Genomic DNA, 24,256 nt, shown 5'->3' with positions numbered 1-24,256 from the left:
ATGGACATAAATGCACTATATACTAATATACCCCAATTACAAGTGCTGTGGGTGGTGGAGAAAGTGCTACAGGTTAGAGCAGGACCCACAAAATCCTCACAACTGTTACTGGATTTGACAGAAATGGTTCTATTTAATAATTATTTTTTATTTGGAATTCATTTCTATCAACAGATCCATGGGATTCCAATGGGCTCTCCATTGGCACCTGTGGTAGCTAACTTTTATGTTGTTTTTGAGGAGCATCACATGTTAGCTCGGTTTGGTGGCAATATATAGCAGGATGATATCGCTATATAGATATACCAAAATCAACCACAACTTCCGAGGAACCAATCTCTCACACTCAACTTCATTTAAATATTATCTAAATGTCTATGGGAAATCGTATCAGAATATAATGTGCTCTTATAGTCATCTGGCTCTTGGCCAGAAAGGACTGCAACCAGTATCGTGTATGTGGCACTCGCGATCACCTCATTTACTCTTTCCCAATATTTTTTGTTTTTTTAAAAGACTTCAATCATGCATATTGTGTCACCAATATTAAAACCCTTATCGATAGTGCTTATTTTCAATCAATCATAACCATTTATCTTAATTATTGCCCAACACCGTAGTGCTCCAATCTTTTCTTTTTGTCAATGCTGTCCGCCGCATTACACACACTGTTTCTTTCTATAGTGTGTATTTTCTTTCTGCTGCACTTCACTCGCTGTTCAATGCCCAAGAGACCATTGATTTCTTCTCTCTCTCTTAGTGCTGCCTGCCACTTTGTACACGCTGTGTACCTCCCGACATCGGCACTGTTTCGGCAGCTACTACCATTTTAAATATAGAGGATATCCTAATAAGGCCATCAATAGAGCGTATAAAACAGGCTAAGTTTTCTGAAAGACAATCTCTATTACAATACAAACCTAAAAAGGAGGATTCACGTTTGGTTTGTGTCCTCAAACAGACGACAGCAGTATCAGTAATAGCGTCATCCATAAAAAGACATTGGCATATATTAACTTTGCATGAAGCATTTCGTGAACCTCCCTTGAGGTCGCTGATATTACCACCTACCCACGGTGGTAATATCAGCGATCGAGTTGTACGTGCATATTTACAGAAATGATCAATTGACACATCAGAGCTAGGTCACTTTAAATGTGGACAATGTCAGTATTGCGAAAGCACAATTGAGGGCACATTTTGTGTGGATCCCGTTACAAGATACAGAGTAAAAAGGAAATTCCACACTGACTGCTCATCTACATATATGGTGTATGTTTTATTATGTCCGTGTCTGAAAGATTATGTAGGACGAACCACCCATTCGATACGAATACATTTGAACAAACATAAGTCTCATTTAGGGCCTCATTTTCTAAAGTATCGCAGGCCTGCGATACTTTAGAACAGGGGTCGGGAACCCATGGCTCGCGAGCCAGATATGGCTCTTTTGAGGGCTGCATCTGGCTCGCAGACACGTGTCGCCATACTTCGCGGTTCCCCGCTGACCCAGCTGCTCCCCGGTCCTCCGCCGCCCGGGCTTAAAATGCTGTCAGCCCGGGCGGAACGCGGCAGGACAGCTGGAGTCAGCGGCACCGGCGTGCTCTCTTCTCCTCCCCCCCCCCCGCGGCCCGGAAGAGGAAGTGGAGAGCATCGGGTGCCTGCGCGGGAAGAAGAGACCACACTAGCGTGGTCTCTTCTTCCGCGCAGGCACCTGATGCTCACCACTTCCTCTTCCGGGCTGCGGGGGGGAGGAGAAGAGAGCACGCCGACTGGAGTCATCCGGGTGCCTGCGCGGGAGTCATCGGGTGTCAGCCGGGTGCCAGCGCTGGAGTCATCGGGTGCCTGCGCGGGAAGAAGACTGCAGCGCGGCTCGGAGGAAAATGAAAATCTTCAACCGCGGCCGATGGGACTCCGCCTTCGCCTCCGCGAGGGCTGAAAATGAAGGAGGTTAGCGTTGGGAGGTGGCTGCTGCTGCCGCGAGTTCCCGGGGGGGGGGGAGAGAGAGAGTGAATGAGCGAGCAAGCATGTGTGTTTGAGATCCTGTGTGTGTGAGTGAGAGATTGCATGTATGTGAATGATTGAGAGCCTGTATATGTGAAAGAGAGTATGTCTGTGATTGAGATCCTGCCTGTGAGAGAGAGAGCATGAATGTAAGTTTACCATTGGGAACCTGTATGTGTAAGTTTGTAATTGAAAACCTGTTTGTTTGAAAGAGTATGTGTGTATGATTGAGATCCTTTGTGTGTGAGAGAGATCATGTGTATGTATGATTAAGAGCCTGTGTGTATAAGTAAGAGAGAGATCATGTGTGTCTGTGTCTGATTGACAGCTGGTTTAGGTGATGGAGCATGTGAGTATGTGATTGAGAGCCTGTGTTTAAATGAGAGAGAGAGACCATGTGTGTCTGTGTGTGATTGAGAGCTGATTTAGGTGAGGGAGCATGTGAGTATGTGATTGAGAGCCTGTGTGTAAATGAGAGAAAGAGAGGACATGTTTGTAAGCATGTGAATGAGAGTCTGTGTGTGAGAGAAAAAGACAGCATGTATTTATGTGATTGAAAGCCTGTGTGTGTGTAAGCGTGAAAAGATAGACAGCATGTGTGTAAATGTGTAATTAAGAGCCTATATAAGTGAGAGAGAAAAAACATTTGTATATGTGAGTGACTGAGAGCATGTGTGTATAGGTGTGTCATTGAGAGCCAGTGTGAGAGAGAGCGCTGGTATGTGACAGAGAGGAGAAAGTTCCAAGCAAACCACCCCACCTCCTGCTAATTCAGAACAATCTCAGGACACCTGGATATCAAACGTTCCCAGGTATGCAGAGCAAAAAAATTTTTGTATCCTTATTATTTTTCATTACTGGATCTTTGTGTCTGCTATTTTGAAATATTTTGTTGGTATCTGGAAATGTTTTATATGAGTTTTTAATTATTGGATATTCCACTCATCAGCTGTTTCGAAATATGTTCTTTTTGTTAGTACAGTTTTACTGCTGATGATTTTATATTTCTTGATTTGTTTTATAAGGATGTGTGATGTTTCTTTTTTCCTTTGTTACACTGCATACAGAGACTCTGGCTTGTTGCAGTTTCCAATTCAGTTTTTGTCTGCATGCTTCTTGTTATGCGTTTTGGTCTCTTTATTCTATGTTAGGTGAGGGACAGTACGTGATTCAGGTGAGGTTTTCTGCTGGCGTGTAGTTTCTGTGTAGGACTCTATAGCAGCCTGACTTGGTCCGTTTTCCTAATAGGAGATGTATTGGTGTCTTAAGGCCTGGTGTAATATTTTCAGAGACTTATTGTACTTTAAAAGTGTGATCTTACATAAAATGCACACATTTACTTGTATTTAGTTTTAAACATATTGTATGGCTCTCATGGAATTACATTTTAAAATATGTGGCGTTTATGGCTCTCTCAGCCAAAAAGGTTCCTGACCCCTGCTTTAGAAGATGAGGGGCGGGGGGCCGAAATGGGGGGCGGGCCTGCGCTAGCCGGCAGCGATCGCACTGTCGCTGTGCGATCGCTGCTGGTTTCGCACCCAATAGTGCCACCATAGGAGGTGTAGCTATTGGGAGCTAAATAGGCAGCAAAAAGGCACTTACCTTTTCGCTGTGCGTGCTGTCGTCTCAGAGTCGGCCCCGGTGACTCCCCGACTCCTCCTCTTCCGGGGCCGACTCCGCCCCGACTCCTCCCCCATCCTGGTATCGCACGCGATAAGGGGCTTTCCCTTATTGCGTGCGAGCCGCTTAGAAAATGAGGCCCATAAAGTCAAAAAATACATCAGCACAGATTGTGCAACATTGCTTAGATTGTGACCATAGTTTTTCCGATTGAAATGGAGAATTATTGACCACATATCGTGCTCGATCCAAGGTGGTGATATGCTTGCAAAATTAAATTATCGGGAAGCATTTTGGATTTTTACTTTAAAGAGACAATCTCCAGGAGGTATGAATGAAGAACTTGATTTTACAATGCTGTTGTGAATGGGACGTGTTTAACTATCGAAATTTGGTTTCCTCCTTGGTGATTGCTTGTTTGGTTTATCATGTCTGTGATTGGTTGGGTTGTAGTCACCTGAATAGTACATATATAACTGACATTTGAAGGCAATATGGCATCCAAGGAAAAATAAAAGAAAGCCGATGGTGTAGTTTGGGAGAGTTCATGCATATCGAATAAATTAAGATTGACATCCTCTGAGGAAAGATTTTGTGCGTCTGAAACGTGGCCTCATTGGGAGGGCAGTGCGCTTTTTTTTTGGAGTCTATCATCACTCTCTGAACTGTTGAATTTTTACAATGTTATTAGTTATAACTCTCTCGTGATAAACTGTTTGCAAAAATGTAATTAAAAAATGTGCACATAGTTTTAAAATTTGTGAAGTGCTTATAAAAAAAAAATAAAACGGAAAAAATATTTAAAGCTATAGATGTTATACATGCTAAGCGCACTAATGCTCTTGGATGGAAGCTGGGCAGCTGATGATTTAAAAAAAAAAGTAAAATCATTACCGGGTGGTGATGTTTGAAGATATGAAACCTGCCACCTCGTCCATATACATTTTTTGGTTTTGAAATTTTCTTGAATTTTTTCTAATGGTTGGGCAATATTTTTGCAATTAAATTTTTTTTCAAAAAAGTTATAAAATATATAGTAATTCAGATTTGGAAGGTGTTGGAGATGACAGTTTATATTGATATTTTACACCTTTCCAGTGGAAACTGTTGTGATTTGTGGTGACTGTGGACCAGGCATGAGGGGAAAAAAAAAAGTTGTTCTGCCCCCAACATGCAATGGGTGTTGTGTGTGAGCATGTCTCAAAAACCCTGATGAGTTTTTTATGGTTGTTGCGGCTTCTGGGGGCCTTTGACCTCTTTGTTGGCCCCTTTGCTACAGCTTTGAGGCCTTGTTTGCCTTGATGGTACACTGTAAGGCTGGTACTGCCTGTAGGGCTTTCATTGCTATTAGGATCTTTTCTATGGCTAAAAATACTTTCTGGTGATAGAAAGATGATTTCCAGGTGAAATTAGTAATTGTACTGTCACATTCTGTTCTTTAATCTGAGAGATTGTTTCCCTCAGTTTCTCACCAAAAGAGTTGGCTCCCTTACAAGGCCGGTCTGCCATCATGTCATGGATATCTTTGTGAATTGCACTGGAGCGCAACCAAACGATGTGTCTCACAGTGATGGAGCTGCCGAGGTCTGAGCCGAAGTGTCAAAGACCTCAAACCGTTCTGAGGAGCTGTCTTAAACCTTCTTCCAAGTCTATTAAAGGCTGAAATGTTCCTTGATCTCCCTCACTCTGACAAAAGGTCTCAAATTTTGGACACTTTCATAAAGATACTGTGTTATATAAAATTGGTGTTGTATACACGCATTTAGCATGGATCCTTGAAACGCTTTTCATCCAAGATCATCCAACACCTTGTTATCTTTGCTCGGGGGGGGGGGTGGCATATGAGATGACTTCTGAATCCTGAATTTGAGATTCAATTTCTTTAATGCCATGACCATGGTATGATGGGATTCCCACACTCTATCCATAACCGAATCCAACAGCTTATGTGATGGTACCCGAAAGATCTTTCGAATACTCATCTCGGCTAGGATCAGGAAACTTGCGGGTCTCCACATTTAGGAGTGTACCAATTTTCTCCACGAATTTGGAATTTGTGAGGGCCTCAGGTGGTGAAGAAGATTCTGGAGCTCCTCCGGCGGGTCTGAGGGGATGCCCATAGAGCTCCCTGGCAAGTCTGGAGGTGGCTCATGAGGCTGGTCATCTGGCTGAGGAGAAAAATGTGAGCTCATGTGAGGCTCCAGACTGATCTTTTCCTCTATATAGGGGATGGGGGATATTCCGATAGTGGAGAAGGATTCCCCCTCAGATGGAATTGGAGAATGAAGCGGTCGGGGATGATAATTTGTAGGGAGGCTCACGAAAAAGGATTTCAGAATGGATGTGATCTGAGACATTGCCTGGGAAGCTGATGAAGCTGAAGCCCTTGGAGATGTTCTACCATTCTATGATGCCTCCTCTCCAGATAGGCTATGAGATGAGCAATTTTGCAACCCTGCCCTCTGGTGTGGGTATTGCCACCATTAAGATGTCTGCATTCAGAACCCTGGATCTGGGCAGCGGAGGTCCTTTCAATGAAAGTCTGGGTCTCTTCAGTAAAGGTTCCTAAAGAAATAGGAGAATGGTGGCATCTAAGGCCCCTGGAGTTAAGGCCAAAATGGATTCTTTGTCCCAGTAGGATGACAGAGGGGAGACAGATGAGGATCCTAGAATTGGAGACTCCTGTCCTTCCTCCAGATCTAAAAGAGTAAGGAACTCTTCTGATGTACTGAATGGCTGTTTGGTATGCCTCGAAGCATCGAGGGGTTTCGTGGCCAAATGATGCATCAACGTACCGTGTGGATATTGCCCAGGATGTCCATGTGAGTCTCTGCATCATGCTGCATTGTTTTCCTTGATGTCTTGCCTTGCGTAGTGGTATGAAATGCTTTTAGATACGATTTTTCCTCGCTTTGGTCTGTGTTGACCAGTCAGACGTTCTACAATGCTTTAGTCTCTCAGATGCTTTTACTTGCATTTAGTGGCCTGATGCTTTTCCTTTTGTCGCTATCTCAGATGCCTTGGTCTGCACCTGCATCAATTGGTTCGACACCTTAACTTGCGTCAAACACTCAGTCATCTTCTCTTGCCTCAAGGGCTCCAATGCTTTCTCGTGCATCGCTTGCTCCTTGGACATCTCTGGTACTTGTATCGGGGCCTTCTTTGATTTTTTTGGACAGTGATAGCACACTGGGAGCTTTCCCCACCTGGCTACTTTTGACTTCCATCAATACCATGGACCATCTTACCAGGCTTGGTCTCTGTTGGGTCTTCAGCCCCGGGAACAAGTGGATAGACCAACCTTCAGCTGATGGAGATGGAGCTCGAAGATTCTTGCCGGAGCCTCAAAGTTTTCGCAGTCCTTTGTTGTTGAGTACGGGGGGGGGGACATGCGTCCGCAGTCCCTGCAGGCCGACGGATCAAGTTCAGGACAGAGGCACAGATAATAATTGTGCCCAGTCACCAACATGTTTTTATCGCGCTGACAGATCTTGAAACAGGGTGCTTTAGGGGATTGTAGCACTTAAAATTGCTTTTGATTCAAGAATTTCTTAAAAAGAAGTTTCTGAAGAAAAAAGAGAGACATTAAACCGCACTGCTGTGAGGAGAGAGTAAAGGAAACTGAAGAAACCACAGAGCAATGCATGGGAAAAGTCGCACAGGTGTACTATCCAAAGCTCTGCAAGCTTAGAGAGAGCTCCACCCAGGACAGGAAGGCTAAATAAGCCTGCATATCGACGGAAAAGAGCAAAATTTGCTTACCGTAAATGGTGTTTTCTGTAGATAGCAGGATGAATTAGCCATGCTGTCTGGGACAATCTCCGGTCGCCAGGTGGCAGAGCTTCTTAAGCAAATAAAGTTCTTGATTGTGTGCGCCTGCATGTAGTTTCCCACAAGACTCCCATCTTGCCTCGGTCTGTCTCAAAGCTTGCATGGAGCCAAAGGTCAAAACTGTCCTGGGAGGCAGGAGGGTCAGCATGGCTAATTTATCCTATCTACGGAAACACAGTTTACAGTAAGGAAACGTGCGCTTTTCCCGTAGATAAGCAGGGATGAATTAGCCCTGGTGTCTGGGAATCTGAAAGGGTTGAGCGCTGTGGCAGATCCATGGGGAGTGGGTACATTTCCCAGGTGAGAAAAGGAAGCGTGCTCAATCCAGTCCATCGTTGCAGACAGTCACTTTAAGTCATCTCTGATTGAAGAATAGACCTACCCATTGCCGCATCTGCAGCAGCTTGTTGGTCAAGGCAGTAGTAGGAAGTGAAGGTATGCAGGAGGACCACATTGCAGCTTTGCAAATATCCAGGATAGGTACCTCGTGCAGGTGAGCTATGGATGCCGCCATGGCCCAGACTTGGTGGGCCTTTGGGGAATCAGCCAGGGTCTCAGATTTCTTATTGTAACAGAATTAAATGCAGTGGGAAATCCAAAACGAAAGAGTTCTCTTGGATACTGGAAGTCCCGGGCATTGGGATTAAAGGAGACTAAAAGCTGGGAAGCCCCGTGCTCCAAGTGCGTTCTGCGCTTGTAGTAAGCAATGGCACGCTTGCATTCCAACATGTGAAGCCGCCACTCACTGTCTGTCTTGTGCGGCTTTGGGAAAAAAGTCGGCAGGGTGATAGTCTGGTTAAGGTGGAAAGCCAACAACTTTGGGTAGGAACGTGGGGTGTGTATGCAAAGTCACTTTGTCATGATAAAATTCTAGGTATGGTGAATAATGAATGAGGGCTTGCAACTCACTAACCCATCTGGCAGAGGTGAGAGCTACAAGGAAGAGGACCTTCCAAGAGAGATACCACAGGTGACTGTCTGTCAAAGATTCAAAGTGGGGAAGCATAAGCTGTTCCAGAACTACATTGAGGTCCCATGAAACTGGAGGTTTCAGGATGGGTAGACGCAGATGTAGAAAGCCCTTCATAAATCTGGAGATCAATGGGTGACAGGACACAGAGGAGCCATTGTGGAGGTGATGGTATGCTGCAATAGCACTCACATGGACTCTGACGGAAGCAGTGGCTAGGTACTTGCTGCTGGGGTAGCCAGAGCAGAAAATTGGAACCTTTCTGTTGTATTCGGTAGCAAAGAGATTAACGCAAGGAAGACCCCAAGTTTGAAAGAGTCTTTCCACCACATCTTGTCAGAATTCCCATTCATGGGGATGGAAGATCCTGCTGAGCCTGTCTGCCTTGGAGATTTCTACCCCTGGTAGATAAGTCACCTGGAGCGTGATGGACTGGCATACTGCCCATTCCAAGATCTGTACCACTTCCCTGCACAACTTCCAGGAACTGGACCCTCCTTTGTTTATATAGAACATTGCTACCTAGTTGTCCATATGGACCACGACAGTCTTTTCCCGGAGGAAGCCCTTGAACATGCAAAGGGCATTTCCAATCACCCGAAGCTCCAGAAGATTGATCTATTGAGCTCTTTCCCAGCTTGACCAGCGGCCCAGAGTCTGAACTTGGAGGCAACAAGAACTTGAGAGACATCGTCAGACAATGCCAGGGGCTGCAATACTAACCTTTCAACATCCAGGCCATCAGAGACGATGTCCTGAGGTTTGGATGGTGCAGCCTGCCCTGATCCTGTGTAACTAAGGTTGGGGAGGTCCCCAGACTGATCAGGTTCTGAACTGAGAGGTCCTGCAGGAGTGGGAACCAAGCCTGCCCCGGTCAACAGGGGGCTATGAGGATCATGGTTCCCCCATCCTGCCGGAGCTTCAGGAGCGTCCTCATCAGCAGTGGAAGTGGAGGATACACATACAGAAGCCCCTTGCCCCAATGGCAGGCAAAGAGGCTGGTTTGCCATCCTCCCCTTAGAGGGAGCAAAAAGGATGTCACCTCATTGTTGCAAGAGGAGGCAAAGAGATCCACGTCTGGGATTCCCCTCAGATGGAAGATCATGTTTGCTACCACTGGATCCAGGGACTACTCATGGGGGTTGAAAAGCCCGACTGAGGCGGTCTGCCATCACGTTCTATATCCCCAAGTACATGGCTTGAAGTAATAAATTCTGAAAGCGGGCCCAGGACCAAATATGAACCTCCTCCTGGCACAGGAGAACAATCCTGTGCCTCCCTGTTTGTTGATGTACCACATCGCTACCTGATTGTTGGTCACTCCAGATCACTTGGAGCTCCAGGAAGTTGATTTGGCACTGAGCTTCCTGAGCCGACCATAGGCCCTGGGTGTGGAGCCCTTCCACATGGGCACCCCACCCCAGTGTGGATGCATCGTTGGTGAGGACAACCTGGAAGGAGGGGAAATGAAAAACTAACCCCTTGTTCCAGATTGGCTAAGTCCACCCCACGAGGACAAGGAAATCTGGAGTGGCAGAGTGACATATATCCGTACATTGAGGTCCTGGGAGGCTTGCCACCACTGGGACCACTGCGCCCGGTGCATATGCAGGTGGGCAAAGAGTGTGACAGAGCATGGCCAAATGACCCAGAAGGCAGAGCATGAGACAGGAAGTGACCCACTAGCTCCAGTGCACCAAGCCTGCCAGGGTGAGCGCTCAATCGTGAGGAAGATAGGCCTTTCCCTCTGCCGCATCCAGGCGAGCGCCAATATAAAACTCAGGCACAGTGATGGAGTCAGGTGGGACTTTGGGTAGTTGATGACAAACCCAAGGGACTCCAACACCTGAATGGTTAAGTGGCGGGACCGTAGCGCCTCTTGGGGACTGCTCTTCATTAACCAGTCGTCCAAGTAGGGGAACACCTGTACCCCTAGACAGCGCAAATGCGCTGCCACCAGAGTTAGGCATTCGGTTAAGACACGAGGTGCTGAGGCAAAGCCAAACGGCAGCACCCTGTACTGAAAATGTCTGGTGCCACCAGGAAGCAGAGATATCTGTGGTGACTGCGGAGACCTCGATGTGCACATATGCGTCCTTGAGATCGAGGGAGCAAAGCCAGTCCCCCCTCTGCAAGAGAGGGATCAGAGTGCCCAGGGAGACCAACTTGAAAGTCTCCCGTTTTGAGAAAATGATTCAGAGCTCGGAGGTCTAGGATGGGACAAGTCCCCTGGTCCTCTTGGGGATCAGGAAATAACAGGAGTAAAACCCCATTCCCTGTGGCCGCAGAGGAACTGGCTCAACCGCCCTGGCCTGAATGAGGGTGGAGAGCTCGGACAACAGTATTTCCTGATGAGGAGATTTACCCCAAGAGGGGTACGGGGGAGCATCCCTAGGTGCACTCAAAAAGTTTAAATGATACCCTTAAACTCTGGAATTTGTTGCCAGAGGATGTGGTTAGTGCAGTTAGTGTAGCTGGTTTTAAAAAAGGTTTGGATAAGTTCTTGGAGGAGAAGTCCATTAACTGCTATTAATCAAGTTGTCTTACAGTATAGCCACTGCTATTACTGGCATCAGTAGCATAGGATCTACTTAGTGTTTTGTTACTTGCCAGGTACTTGTAACCTGGATTGACCACTACTGAAAACAGGATGCTGGGCATGATGGACCCTCGGTCTGACCCAGTATGGCAATTTCTTATATTCTTAGATAATGTATTCTCCAGGAAGAAAAAAAGAATCAATCTTGGAAAAATTAATAACTTAAAATTGCTAACCTTAACAAGATTCTCTAATTTGTTTTTTTCATTTCAAAACATATTATCCTTAATTAAAAAGTGTATTAATATTATGCTCAGGTTTTACTTTCATTTTAGTTTCTACTTTCTGCAAGGTCACCTCCTGAGTTAAAAAATTTTTTACATAAACATTCAATTAGACAGTAGTGAGTTTCACTGTTATTGCAAACCATTATTCTCCACAATGTCTCCAATGTGATTTCAGCCAGTGGTTTAAATTCCTTCAAATTTATAACTGCCTCAGGAGTCTTGAGTTATTTTATATTTTATTTAGAGCCAAAAGATCTTAGTCCATCGTTGCTGCTCCTAATTTAAACCTCAGGTTGAAGCAGGCTGGGGAGTTCATCTTCAGAACTCCCATATCAGCTGCCACTCTATCCATATCTGTCATCTGCCTTGTAACAACGAGACCTAAAAGTCTCCAATGAACCAGAAAAGTTTGTTTAGCATAAATGGTGTTTTCGGAAGATAGCAGGATGAATTAGCCATGCTGTCTGAGACGTCCCTCTGGGGTGGCTAGGTGGAGCTTGTTCTTTTTCGTTAGTTTTCTCTAGCCAATGGTGCTCTCTGAGGAGAGAGAGACGCTCTGCATGCAGCCTGAAGCATGGAAAGCACAGACTGAGGAGAAAATTGAGCTGCACGGGAAAGGACACGCAGCCACATACAGAGCAAGGCTCTGTCATCTTTGACAAGCTCCATCTAGCCACTCCGGAGTGACGTCCCAGACAGTATGGCTAATTCAGTCTGTTTATCTGTGGGAAAATCCCATATCAACAGTGGGATCAAGGCCCAGTGCTGTATATTATGGGATGATCCCATGCTGCTCAGATTCCCGCAGCACTTTATTTGCTGACAAACCGTATAAAGTTGTTGATGAACTGGCAGAAACAGAGGAAGAATCCATGACCACCAATGATCTCAGAATCTTCGAAGACTGGGCAAGATCTGGGCTGATGAGCCAGTATTCTCAAGCATTCTGGCACTTCTGCTGCAGATTGGAAGAGAAATACCGCAGCAGCTTTGCTTTTTCTCTTCCCCACTACAAGGTATTAAAAAGAATAAAATAGAAAAAAAAAAAGACACACTCCAGGAGCAGGGTGGAGCATCTTGGATCAAACACCTAATCATGTTGCTATTATCTAACAAACTGAGGAAGTATATGTTGCCGAGACTCCCCAGTATTTATCAGTATGTGAAATACTGCTGTAATATTAAGAGTCTGAATGCATTTAGAAAAGGTGTAATGTGCCAATGTGAGAAAGATAGAGGAAATAAGCATACTAATGCAAGGAAAACAAGTTTAGATTAGGATCACCAAGACTGTGCACATATAGTTAGGTTTGCCATTGGAGCTAGAACCTCAAACAGGTTTGGAAAAAATTCAGATGCCTAAAATTTGATTCCTAGTGCCTGCTGCCCAGCAGAGGTGCCAGGGCAGTGAGAAGTAGCAATGGCCAGACTTGGGACAGGAAAGAGCACCTATGGCATGTGTTGGGAAGAACAGCAGCAGCTGCTGGGGAATGTACAGAAGTAGCAGCCAGCCTGCAAAAGTGTTGCGCCCCTGCCTGCAGCTGCTCTACGGACAGGGCCTTACCTTTTCTTCTGCGGCCTGGTTTGCCACCGAGCCGCGCTGCCTCCTCACTTCACGGCCTGCTGCTGTGCTGCAGGCCCTCCTGTGCAGCTGGAGCCGTGCCTCCGACCGACTTCGGGGGGAATCCCCCCGCCAAGAATCTCCTTTCTTCTCGTCCTGTGCCACCACCGGAGTTCCTCCGCTTCAGGGGATTCCCCTTCACCGCATCCCGAGTGCTGCCAACAACTCCTCTTCATGACAGAGAGCCGCCAACACCGTCTCCTCTTCCTCGGGGCTGGTCCAGCCCCAGCGCTTCTTCTCTTCAGCGGCAGGAGCTGCCTCCGGCCTTCCTTTTCGTTCTAGCGTCGCTGCAGGCCTTGGCTCCACCCCGTGCTCCAGGGCTCCCTCTAGGGGCTGGCCGCGCAGCTCTTCTTCCTATTTAAAGGGACAAAGCAGGAAGTTCATCTTCAGCCCTCCCAGATGACGTCTTCAGGGCTCTTCCTGCTCCTGCCATATAAAAAGGTGCCGTTTCATTCCTTCAGTGCCTTCGGATGGAGTAACACCCTCCAGGATCAACATCCTCCAGAGAGTTCCACTGTTCCAACATGGTTATCTTCAAGCTCCTGTCCAGAAGACTTTGTCTCCAAGTCTTCTCTCTTCGTGATGTCTTCGTCCAACATCCAGGTCTTCCCTGTCATCAACCTTATTTGTGGTATGTTCCAGTCTCAGGCTTTCCTTCCACAAGCCTTGGGATCCCTCGTCTCTTCTTAGAAATCCCTGACACTCCGATGTCTTGATGCCCTGACGTCCCGAAATCCGCCAGTTCTGAATCCCAGATGTCCTGGCGTCCCGACGTCCTTCATCCAGATGTTTGTCAGTCTTCTTCTATAAAAAAGACTTCCAGATCCTACCCTAAGCAGAGGCCCATTCCTGCTGTCGTCCATCTCTTCAGATGTCTAGGTTCTCTGATGTCAAGATAGCTTCTCGGAGGTATTGCCCTCTGCATACCTCTCTCTTCACTACACCTCTTTATCCTGGAGAACACGTCAGCAGATCTTGGTGTTCCCCGGACTCTCCAATCAGTCTACGCTTGATAGATTGGAATCCCTCTGCTGGACTTCGTCGAGTGCTGCCCGACTCCTCTCCGTCTGGTGCTCCTCCCGCTCCTAGCGTAATCCGCGACCAGCCTCCGGGTTGTGTAGGGCACGCAGTGGACAAGGTGGTCCGTGACCAGTCCTTGGACTGTGTAGGGCGCCTTGAGGGATAGCACTCCCTAACTTCAAGAGCCTCGTCTCTTCTCTACTCCAAGAGCCTCGTCTCTTCTTCGTACCCAAGAGTGTTCTTTATCCTTTCCAAGAGTCTCGTCTTCAAGAGTACACCTCTTCTTCATCCATGTCCAGGAGTCCTCATCTAGTCCAAGTTCCAGAAATCCTCCTCCTTCTATGAACTCTGACTTCACTCTTCGGACCAGGAGTCCCCTGTTCCGGTTCCATTCTTCATGAGTTCGAACTGTGTCCAAGCTCACACTTGCTTTCCTATCCTCGGGGTATCTCGGGGCTTCTCCCTGAGTTATCTCGTGGACCAGGGGCTCACACTCACACAGGTGCAAACGATCACGCCTCTATGCCCCTTCCCAGGGCTTTCCCGCACGCATTCACCACAGAATATGTAGCCACAAGGCGTGTCCGCAACAAAAAGAAAGGAGAAAATGAGGAAGAAAGGCTGGAGGGAAAGGAAAAAAAAAGAGTTGGCAGTAGAAGAGAACAGCAAAATAATGTCAAAATGAAAATAAGCCAGATCTCTGCACAGAAACATCCACACCAAAATTCAAAAAGAAACTATAAACTCTGCTCTTTCAACAAGCCTACCCTCCCTCTACTCCCTCCATATAATGTATGAAATCCATTTTTCCAGATGACTGTTTGACTCTCTTGTAAATATGCTTTCTTGTAAATATACTGTATATTAGTTCACAACTATTATAATCATTTTTTACTTTCTCTTTCGCAATACCTTAGCTCTTGTAATGCCTCGCAACTTCAATTGTTATAGTTACTGTTCTACGTAAAGGCTCTGCCTACCATGTTTTGAGTTAAATGTACACCGATACGATGTGCAAACGGTTATCGGTATATAAAAAACGTTAAATAAATAAAATAAGATAACAGGAAAAGAGGCTATAAAGAATTTGTCTCCCTGGAATCCAAGAATGTTGGCTGATACCTAAATTTTCTAAAATATTTTACACTCCTGCACCCAAAAACAAAAATGTTTTTAAAAGATGGGTACTACAATCCCTGCCAGGAACAATGGCACTGGACATTTAAAAGAAGGCTTTGCATGGAAATTTGAGTCAGCTTTTTAAAAAGGGAGATATTACATTTTTGCTTGTGGTATTATGTTATAGCATAAAAGAAGGTTTGTGGCCGATAGAGTTGCTTACCTGTAAGAGGTGTTCTCCTAGGACAGCAAGATGTTAGTCCTCACATATGGGTGACATCATCGGATGGGGCTCGGCACAGAACTTTGATCTCAAAAATTATAGAGCTTTCGGCATGTCCCACTGAACATGTGCAGCTCACCCTGCCCCCTCCCCTCCTCCCAGGGGAGACGGGAGGGTTTCGGAGGGACTAACATCCTGCTGTTCTAGGAGAACACCTGTTACAGGTAAGCAACTTGCTTTCTTCTAGAACAAGCAGGATGGTAGTTGAATACCAAGCTACAGGCTATCCGAGAAAGACAAAGCACTAAATCACATACAAGCCAATACAGTAAAAGTCGCGGGGGAGCAGGCGAGTGCCCGCTCTCCTGTGTGCGCGATTTAGTATTCAAATGAGGGCCCGCGGTGAAAAGAGGCGCTAGGGACACTAGCACGTCCCTAGTGCCTCTTTTTTGACAGGAGCGGCGGCTGACAGCGAGTTTGACAGCAGACGCTCAATTTTGCCGGTGTCTGTTCTCAAACCCGCTGACAGCCACAGGTTCGGAAACCGGACTCCGGCAAAATTGAGCGTCCGGTTTTCAACCCGCGAGCTGATGTTAAATTTTTTTTTTTTATTATTTTAAATTTTTTTTTACTTTTGGGATCTCCGACTTAATATCACCATGATATTAAGTCAGAGGGTGTACAGAAAAGCAGGTTTTACTTCTTTTCTATACACTTTCCCGGTGCCGGCAGAAATTAATGCCTACTTTTGGGTAGGCGCTAATTTCTGAAAGTAAAATGTGCAGCTTGGCTGCACATTTTACTTACTGAATCGCGCAGGAATAACTAATAGGGCCATCAACATGCATTTGCATGTTGCGGGCGCTATTAGTTTCGGGGGGGGGGGACGGCCATGTGCTTGCGACGCGCTACTACCCCTTACTGAATAAGGGGTAAAGCTAGCGCGTCGAAAACGTGCGTCCAAACGCGGGTTAACAGTGCGCTCCGCTGGCTGCAACAGGAGACGGAACCCGGGGAGTCGCAAGTGAAAATCCCTGTAGAACCTGATTGAATTTCCAGCCCAGAAACCCAAAGGGCATCAGGGCAGGCCCTGGGTGATCTCAGGTCAGAGTACCAAGCCACCCGGCTGTGGTATTACCCCAGCCATGAGTGCATATACTTCCCCTCCTAAGGGAGCACGTGGCCCAGCAATGGACAATGCTGCATGACCCAGGATTGCTCTGCCCATAGACAGGGTGATCCTGAAAACGGAGGAAGAATAGCTTGCACGCTACCACGAAGAGAGGGTAGTACTCCTCATGCAGGGTACTTGGGCCCTCAACTCCCTTGCCATAGATATGGCAAAAAGGTGAAAGGCACGATCGCCTAGCTGATGGACCAAAACACTCCTCATAGAGGAGGGTCCCGCCGGCAAGGATGACTAATGAGAGTGATGCTAAGACACCCACAGAGCAAAAGCAGATACCAAGGTAACTTCTGAAGTTGGGAGAAACCTGGAGAGCCACCGGGAAGCAACACTGGACAGGCTCCTTCGAGATTAGACATGCCGCATCTCAAAGCATCCAAGGGAGAGTGCTACTCTCGTCTAATCTTGGGACTGGCGCCAATCAGAGTAGTGGCATCCCTTGTCCGGGAACGGAAACAAGGGACACCCCTCGAAGGGGTAGCATAGCAGGGCGTCCACAGGGGAACCTGAAATGGTTGCCCCGGAACCAAGTCGAATCTCCCCTCCAGAGGGGAGAGGGAAGCAGCAGGATCAGGGCCTCCCAATCTCGAAAGACCTAGCAACTCCCGGAAAGAGAGTTGAGGCACAATCACCGCTCACTGAGGCACTAACGCGACCAACTTACCACAGGCAGCCAGCCTCGGATAGGGGATGTCGCCATGCAATCCCCAGAGGGGCCCCAGCTGCTGCTGCTGCTGCCTAGCCCTGGCCTCCATGGAGACACGCCGATTCGGGGCTACGGATCAGAGAAAACAATTGCTCAGGGACAGAGCCCCAGGGACTGTTCCACAAGAACATGGTAGAGGGCGAAAGACATTCTTCTGTTGAGAGAGGACACTCGAGCCACTCTTGTGATGTCTACTGACTTCAGGATCTGACCAGGAGTGCTGTCCTAGGTCAGTCCTGTGGCTGCAGAACACAACCTGTTGTGACCATGCAGAGGGAACAATGCGGGCGCGCGCACACACACACACATACACGATATTTATTTTATTCATTTATTTAAACATTTTTCTATACAGTCGTTAAGTTAAATACCATCACAACATTTTACAGAAGGGCACGATAAAGAGAAATATGGGTGGTATAGATTACAAATTACTCGTGTGCCATCATAGTACGGTAACAATTTAAAATAAACTAGGTGTGTAAGATAGATAGCAACTGGAAGCCCTCCGCTGCAAGAGCATGCTGGGTTGTCTCATGCGGTGGTAATCCATCCACGTATGGTGGCACACCCCTGATCCTGAGCACCGTGTTTTTGGGAGAAATCCCACACCCCAGCAAAGACTTAGAATCACATGCTAGAGTCGGTGGCTATACTCCACCCTACAACCAATTACAGAGTGTGTAATGACAGCTCCTCTGCCAATGCTCCTCAGCACTGTGTGGTGCGGACTGACATGGAGACTGAGACTATGCCAAAAGATGGTAGAACTCTAGAGTGGCTGAGGACTGCACAGCCAGTGAGAATGCCACTTGCTCAGCATCCGAGGTCCTTGTTACAGATGCCTTATCTGCCCCAACCGCACAAACTGTGGGTCAATGCAACAGTAACTGCAGCAGAGAGTGGAGAGGACAGCATAACAACGGTGTCCCCAGCATCACAGGTGCTCTGGGTAAGGCATGATGGAGGGTGGTGGTCTATGGTGTCACCCTCCATAGTACCTAAGAATGCTCCAAGAAGTGGGCCATCAAAACTGCGTCAGAACCAGCTCACCTGCAAGTCTCACAGGGAGCGACTGCAGTGAAGACCCTGGTGAGCGAGGGTGCTTATGGAGGACTGCGGACAAGTCCTATGATCGATAAGCAGTTTGCCGGTAATTAGCGGCAGCGCCATTCCTGGCACCACAGGTGCCCAGCCATCGACCGCCAGAGGACCCCAACACCCAAAGGTATGGTCCAAAGGAGCCATGGGCGTCTGTAAGGAGGGAACCCACAGCCCTTCGACAGGCCATCAATATCAAAAAGGCACCAACAACCGCCAGTGCCAATGGCAATTCCCCTCGGCTTCCCGAGTTATCCGGTGGCGTTGATGCTGCAAGCTAGATGACCTCGCAAGCATTACAGCTGACGAGAGCCTCGCTAGTACCCATGAATCCCAGCACTGGGATTGTCAGCTGAAGGGACAGCCATGAGCTTCCCACTGCTCTTTAGGGAACACCACCTAGGAGCCCTGAGAGCATAGGGTTACCAACTTTTCCACAGACCATGACTGGACTCTTGAGGACTAGGCAGAGGGGGTGCCCCATTCCTTTATGACATTAGCATAAATTTGCATATATTTGTCTCCTGCTCATGTGGCCTCTTTTTCCTCTGTTCCTTGTGCCTCAACTGTCTCTTTTCACTTCCTTTGCCCCTCATCTCTCCCCCTCCTGTCTCCTTTCCTGCCTCCTCCTGGCCCTATGCCCCTCTCTCTCTCCCCCCCATCTTCAGTGCCTTTCTGTATCTTTCCATCCTTAGCCACTGTGCCCCACTCTCTCTCTTCCTCCAACATTACCTGTGCCCTATTGACTCTCTTCCTCCTCCACCCCATGCCCTCCTCTGTCTCTTTCCCTCCTTCATTCCCTGTGCCCCCTCTTTCCCCCTCCATGTCTCCCCTCTGGCTCTCTCATCCAGCCTGTGTGCCTCCCTCCCTATCTCCCCCCCTCCAGCCTGTGCTTCACCCCTTTCTCCATTATGTGTAACTCTTGTTTTTCTCTCCTGTCTCTTCCTTTCTGCCTCCTCTGTGCTTCTTCTCTCCTCTGAGGTATAGGTGAGATATGCAGGAAGCACTACTAGAGCAGCCGGGAGGAGGAAAAGACTGAGCTAGGTCCCCATCTCCTCTTGCCACAACTTACTGACAGTACAGAGAGTAGCTGGGGAAAGAGCTGCAGAGCAGCTGCTGAAGAGAGTGCTCTCAGATGAGATCCCACCCCCCTCCCCACAGCTGCCAATCACAGCATGGGACAGGAGATAGGGTAGGGCTGCAGCTCTTCTCTCGGGCTGCTCGTTCTGCCTTAGTTCCCTCCCCCGTCTGTAAACAGGGCCATAGAGAAAAAGAGCTGCCTGCCGCAGGAGCCAGGTTTTTAGTGCCAGTCAGTACTTCTGAGCGGACACTGTATAGGTCAACAGAAAATTGGACTGTCCGGTTCAAAACCGGGCAGTTGGCAACCTAAGATGGCACTGGACCACCGTGTACAGATGCACCAGGGTGCCTCAAGGTGATGGATACCTCTGGTCTTGATCCATAAAAGAGGCCAAGAACCCTTGCTCTTCAAGGGCTGCAGGGTCACCCAGGGGCTTCAGAAAGACCCAGCAGCGAGGGCCACAGGGGCAACAAGGGAGCTCAATGGCAAGTCCGGTGCCTGGTCAGTGGGGGCTCGACATAGTCAAAGCAGTAATGAGAGGCATTGGTGGTCCGAAGGCCTCTCTGGTAGCCCCCCTAGCCAAGAGAGCATCAATGGTATTGGGGCAGCATCGCATCTCGATGGCATTGAGGTCATGCTGGCACCAAGGCCGCGCACCTCAACAACCTATGGCATAGAGGGCTGCCGCAGCATCAATGCTATGTACATCGACAGCATCGAGGGCCTGCCCCCGCTTCACCCGCGAAAGCCCAGAGTGTGGCCATACGTGCACCTTGATGGATCAATGGCATCAAGAGCACAGCAGCATCAATGGTACCATGGTCACCACAGCATTGAGTGCAGTGAAGGTAACGAGGCATCGAGAGCCGTAACAGCACAGAGGCATCGAGAGCCGTAACGGCACAGAGGCATCAAGTGCATCTAGGTCACAGTGGCAGAGTGCTCAGACAAGTGCACCAAGGGCACCATGCCAGAGTGCATCTAGGGCACTATGTCATCGAGAGTGCCACATCACTGCACCGTGACACTGAGGCCACCATGGCACAGAGGCCTCAATTCCCAAACTGGTGTGAGACTCCAGTTCCATCAACGCCGACAGCACATAAGGCCAACAAGGCATCGTGGATGGTCATGCGCCTCAATGGCAACAAGGGTGCCCCTGGACCTTGATGGCATCAAGGGGACCATGGTACAGAGGATGGGCCCTGTCCCTGACATGCTCCCGACATCAATGCATCGAGCCCTGACATGCTCCCGACATCAATGCATCGAACAGTGCACTGGTCACAGCTGTGCATGGGCAACCTTTCATGTGCATGGCACTGAGGTGCAGCAGGAAGCTGCTAGCAAACGCTCCACTCACCCTTTCTCCCAGGGAGATTGCATTGCCAAGGCTGGCAAGCAGAAGGGGAGGCAACATCATCCAGGGCTCCCGCCCATGAATACTAGTTCCTTGAGAGGTGGGGAGGATGAGCTCTCCTCCCACAGGAACAGCATGGTTCTCGATCCTTCCACCATCTGAATCTATCAATGCATACCGATCGATGAACTGCCATGGAACTCCAGCAAAGGTAGAACTCAGACGAGTCCCCAGGCTCAGCAGCCTACATGGATCACCGACAGACTGCATAGTTCAGACCTGTCAGCACTGTAGAAAAAAAGACAGACAGAGCAGAGAGAGGACACAAATATAAAACCCGTAGGAGCAGGTTTTGTTTTTTTTTTATTATTAAACAGACTTTGCCAGGCTGCACAGGGGAGAACCCATCATGTGGCTGGCAGACAGTTGGAAAAAAAGAATAAAACAGGAAGAAAAACTGCAGCTCTAGAAAAAATTCACTTACAAATTGTGAGAGCAACACTGAATATTGTGTAAAACAACATTTTCTGATTTAAAAAAAAAAAAAAAAAAAAAAAAAAAAAAAGAGCAGGAGCTCCACAACCAGGACACTACAGCTCAGCAGAAAAAAAAGAGCTCAGCAGAAAAAAAAGAGACGGAGGGACTCTGACTAGGGGGCAGGATGAGGACTACAGCTGCACATGCTCAGTAGAGCATGCTGAAAGCTCTAGAATCTTTGAGATCAAAGTTGCGTGCCTGGCTCCATCCGATGATGTTACCCATATGTGAGGACTGCCATCCTGCTAGTTCTAGAAGATATGTTTTCCCCCAATCATAAAAATAGAAATTTTTAGTCAAAATAGCTTCATCCTACAGCAAAGGTCTTGAGGTCTGCTGGCTATGCATAAATGATGTATATGTATTTACGTAGGAATACATTGTCAAACATATGCTAATATTTTTAGCCAGATTTTCAGCTGAACCTAATCAGCTAGGTTTTCAGCAGAAAATTCAGCTAGATCTAGCAAGTCAAATTTGACTTGCTAGATTTAAAACACACCTATTTATGCAGCTGGGTTGCCCTCCAAACTACAGAGCCTGATTTTCTGAGGCTTTCTGTAGCTATAACAAAAATGATTAGTAAGTAGCATCCTCAGCTGGTTAGTGCTAAAAATCAGTCCTAGCCAGGTATAATCCCACAAACTAGTTATCTTTCTCTCCAGATTTATTAACACAGTACCCTTGAATGTATACTTGGGTTACTTTATACTATAATTTTTATTTTGAATGTTTATAAATATGTATGCTGATTGTATTTTGTTTTGTTACCCAGTTTATGTTTAAGTGGAATGGGCAAGGAATCAAATTTAATTATATTTGAATAAATACATTTTTTCAAACATGCCCTTAAACCTAATCCTCCCCCTCCTTTCCCTCAGCAACCAGTGTCCCTTAGTACCTTAACTCCCCTCCTGCCAGAAGTTTAAAGAACGCTGAAAGAACAAATCCCCTTCCTTATCTAAAAATAAATAAATATTGCTCGCTCCAGTTCTATTCTACCCCAAGAATTCATCAGCCCAGCCCTTCAGAGAACTCCCTCTTACCTTCTCCTACTAGCTCAACGTTCAGCATTGCCCTGACACCTATTACAAGCCTCTTTTTTTTCTTTTTTTTTTTCGCACTGCTCGTCCTCCCGGCTCTGCAACCCCCCAAACAGCTGTTCACTCACAGAGTCACACGTCGGCTCTTCACAGCTGCAGCCTCCTACCTTCGACCGTTGCTATTCTCCTCAGTTCAACCGTTCTAACTAGGGCTTCAGTCTCGCGCTCACTACCTCCAGCCTCATCTTTCGGTCTACTATGCCTTCTCGCGAGCTCCTCTTTTGTTCCCCCCGGCCCCATTTTGGCGCAACACGAGCTGTTTGCCTCACAGTTCCCTATTTTTATGTTGTAGTAATTCCCCACGTGGTAACTCGGCAGTCTCCCTTGAATGCTCTGCTGCCTCTGGACGGCAGCATGGTACAGAAGCTAAGTAGTATCTTGCTCCCACCCCATTCTGAAACAGCTGATCTTCTGACAACTATGAAAGAGTATGTGTGTGTGAGAGACTGAGAGAAAGCATGTGTGTGCGTGTGATGGAAAGCATACGTGTATGGAAAAGAGAGCATATGTGTGTGTGAGACAAAGAGAGTGACAGAGAGCATGTGCATGTGTGTTTGAGAGAGCCCGAGAGTGTGTATCTGTGTGAAGAAAGTTTGTATGCAACAGCTTCTTTCCAGTCTGTCCACTAATCCATGACAATCTTAGGGCCTCTGAAAATCAAGAGTTCTCAGATATGGAAAACAGATGTCTAAAAAATCCTTATTAGTTTTAACTATTGGGTGTTATTTGATATGTCTATTTTGAATTATTTTATTGGTGTTAGAATAACATCCAATAATTAAAAACGCACAAACATTTTTTCAAATTGTTAGCTGTTTTGAATTATATTTTTTATTGGTGTGGTTTTACTACTATTGATGAAATTTATATTTCCCAATTTTATTGTTTTATGAGGAATGGAAATGTATATTTTTTTCCATTATTGCATTGCTTACAGAATTTGGCTTGTTACATTTTCCCATACAATTTTTGCCTGCACATGTCTGTTTTTGAAGATCTGTCTATTTCACATGTGTGACTGAGGTTAGGTATTTTACTAGAGCAGTGGTTCTCAACCTTTTTCCCATCGTGACCTACCTGACAGACCACGTTCACATGTGTGACACACTGTTCATTACAATTTATGGCGGAAATAAAAAATAAAGGTCCAGTATTATTTTTATTGTTAAGAATGACACAAGGAAAAGATACATATTGTATCTGAACAGAAATTGCATAAATGGTAAACACCCCACACCAAAACAGCACCAATTTCCAGCACATAACAGTAACCACCTTACCTAAGAAAAGGCAACACTGAAAATATTATTCCAGGCCTTAAGACACCAATACATCTTCTATTAGGAAAACGGACTAAGGCTGCTATAGAGCCCTACACAGAAACTACACGCCAGCAGAAAACTTCACATGAATCACATGTGCTGACCCTCACCTAACAAAGAAAAAAGAGACCAAAATGCATAACTAGAAGCATGCAGACAAAAACTGAATTGGAAACCGCAACAAGCCAGAGTCTCTGTATGCAGTGCAACAAAGGAAAAAAAGAAACATCACCCATCCTTATAAAACAAATCAAGAAATATAACATCAGTAGCAGTAAAAGCATACTAACAAAAAGAACAGATTATTTCAAAACAGCAGATGAATGGAATATCCAATAATGAAAACTCATATCAAAAATTTCTAGATACCAATAAAATATTTTAAAATAGCAGACACAAAGACCCAGTAATGAAAAATAATAAGGATACAAAAAATGTTTTGCTCTGCATACCTGGGAACATTTGATATCCAGGTGCCCTGAGATTGTTTTGAATTAGCAGGAGGAGGGGTGGTTTGCTTGCAACTTTCTCCTCTCTCTCTCTCTCTCTCTCTCTCTCTCTCTCTCTCTCTCTCTCACTCTCACTGGCTCACAATTGCTCACATATACACATGCTTTTTCTCTCTC

General features: G+C 46.7%; 1 protein-coding gene across 3 annotated transcripts in view; it reads right to left on the bottom strand.

The window, feature by feature from the left end:
• ENTPD1 (ectonucleoside triphosphate diphosphohydrolase 1) overlaps positions 1–22,544 on the bottom strand; it is a 597,993-nt gene extending 575,449 nt beyond the window's left edge. For 2 of the 3 annotated variants that reach the window (XM_029610058.1, XM_029610059.1), the window contains exon 1: positions 22,377–22,498. The gene's annotated coding sequence lies outside the window, so the exon portion shown is untranslated. Of the gene's footprint in view, positions 1–22,376 lie in introns of all 3 variants that reach the window. The other variant, XM_029610060.1, reaches the window with a different exon arrangement.
• Positions 22,545–24,256: the final 1,712 nt, after the last annotated feature.

Source organism: Rhinatrema bivittatum, chromosome 7 (assembly GCF_901001135.1).
Source record: "Rhinatrema bivittatum chromosome 7, aRhiBiv1.1, whole genome shotgun sequence".
Classification (NCBI taxonomy): domain Eukaryota; kingdom Metazoa; phylum Chordata; class Amphibia; order Gymnophiona; family Rhinatrematidae; genus Rhinatrema; species Rhinatrema bivittatum.
The sequence above is the reverse complement of the archived record's forward strand: the minus strand, read 5'-3'. Positions and strand labels throughout refer to the sequence as shown.